Raw genomic sequence first — 2,619 nt, forward strand, 5'->3', positions numbered from 1 at the left:
TAGATATCGAAATGTAGCAAGCAGTCATTGGATTTATAGACACCTAATAGAAAAAAAAAAAAAAAAGCATTACGACGATGTGTACAATAGCATTCTCTCTCTCTCTGTCAGAGAGACAGAGAGAGGAAAGCTCGAGATATCAGTTGCAGACAATTTATGACAATAATTTTTTCTGAGTTTAGCTTGATTCATTTGCGAAAGGTGTTGATAATCCGTAGTCTCAGTATTATTGTATATGACGTCGCGCGGTAGATTAACATTTGTTACTACTCTTACAACCATCACGTTCGCGTCCAACGTGTACTTATATAAATGTTCAATATACACTTAAGGCAGCGTAAGTTACTAACTCTATATTGCACAAAGACGCAGGATCGAAAGGACAGGTTTTATTGACTTTTTTTTGAAGAAGAAGAAGAAGAAGAAGAAGAAGAAACTGCTAATACCTCATTGATGCGAGACATTCTATTGCGTAAGATGTTATCGTCTACCGCGGATGATACGCACCAGTGTTTTAAATAATTGCATTCTGGAACATGACGATGCATAAAAATGTTTTTTTTTCTTATTAGATAACAAAAACCTTCAAACTTGCGTTCTTTTGGAAAAGACAAAAAACTCACTTGACATAATTCTATGATTGTCACGTGAAAGTGAAGTCAGCATTATATAGTCCGGTCGATAAGATATTAGCACGTAGAAGATAATTCTGTGACTGGTCGATCGAGGAAAGAGTGAAATTACATGAGAAGATAGTTTTTTCTCTTTTATTTTCTGGTGTAGAATCATTACTTTCCCTCACATGTGTATCAGCTCTATGGGATCTTACATGTCGTACACACGAGAAGACTGCGTTCTATGTTTCCGTATCTATAGAATCGAGAAAACTACACAAATTACGCATCAAACATTAAATGTCATTCGTTTTTTTTTCTTTTTTCACAAATGGAGCTCCGAAGTATTCTCTTTTTTATTTTTTTCGATGAAGATGTTCAAACATTTCTACAGATTGTATACAAAATATATACACGCATTAGCGCGTAATACATTGCGTAAATCACACATGTGCGACGAGTGATGCATCGATCGATTACTTTCCAAGTTTTTCACGCTTTTTTTTGTTCATCATCATCAAAAGGATTAAAAAGAGAAATGGATATTTTATACTACGAGATATTTGCAAGTATACAAATGTGTGTTAGTAAGTGTGTTGTAAGATTTAACCGAGAGAGAGACTCGCGATTGAATTTTTATAAGTAGGGACTAATTTCATACGTAAGTGAGAACAATTCATATTGGATTTAATATTTTGTGCGAAGATATGACAGGTCTCAATTAACGTGAATGTTGATTATTATCGTGGTGTTTCGTTTGAGAACAAAAAATTAACAAATAGTTTCACTTATGAGCGCGCAGATCGTTTTATATATATATATATATATATAATTACGCCTTTCAGATGCAAATATAGCTCATTGTTAATGACACATGGTCGATAGCGGAACAATACAAAGTGTACTATATAACTGGTGGTGAGGGAGAACTTGTGTGCGACCGTGTGTGCGTGTGCGTGTGAACATGTGGAGTATGCGGAAGGGAAGTTGATCATAGAGACAATTAAGAGTATGCCCGTAGCTGCTGTAATCATAGCGAAAGTAGAGATAATGTTGCTGAAGACAATGACCGCGTGATAGGGAGTAATTACCAATTATATACAAACATCATTATATATATATAAAAAAAAGCTGAAGGTGCGGTGAAAGACTGAAACAAACATTGATGGTAATTATATTAACGAACAAGAGATAAGAGATAAAAAAAGACGATCACAATAATGAACGATAAGTTATAGATGCTGATGTTGTTAATGTTGTTGATACTTGAGCAATCATTGTTGTTGACGTTTGTTTCCCATGACCTGTACTCTCTTTGCAAATTGTTTCATAAGTAGGCTTCACGACGGCTCTGCACGACCTTCCGAACGGGCGTAAACGTACCAAATAGTTTCTACCAAAGATTTTTATCAAATATATCTGCATTACGAGAGAAGAGAGGAAGAGAGAGAGAGAAAGATTCGTCGCGATCATGTGCGACAAAAGATGCAATGTCGGCTGTCTTCGGAGAGACACAAGTGTTGATTGAAATAGCATTCGCTCAAATTAACATTCTACGTGCATTTCGTTCCCGACACGTCGCGTTTTCTTTCTCATACTACCAATCGGTTTAGATACTACTTGTATAGAGAGATATAATCATCGGAGACGTACGCGAGTACGCGGTTAAACCCAAAGCAACAACGTTATGCTACCTCAATACTATCGAAGTTGGTGGTACTTGTGTGTTTACTTTTGCAGACGTGCGAAAATCAATCATTCGTTGCCATGCATACTTGTATACAGTAAAAAAAAAATATATATATATATATATATATTTATATAACTTTATGTGTTCTCTACATAAATTCAGAGATGTATGTTTTACACTATCTCTAAAACAAATTGCTTATTTTTCGCGAAGCGATATCGAGGTAACACAAACGTTCTGAAATACGCGAATATCGTAATTGTTTCTTAACTCGCAGAGAAAGATTTTCTGTTATTTTTTTCTTACCGTCGCAAC

The sequence above is a fragment of the Pseudomyrmex gracilis genome, unplaced genomic scaffold (genome assembly GCF_002006095.1).
Source record: "Pseudomyrmex gracilis isolate BER0280 unplaced genomic scaffold, ASM200609v1 scaffold_203, whole genome shotgun sequence".
In the NCBI taxonomy this organism is placed as follows: Eukaryota; Metazoa; Arthropoda; class Insecta; order Hymenoptera; family Formicidae; genus Pseudomyrmex; species Pseudomyrmex gracilis.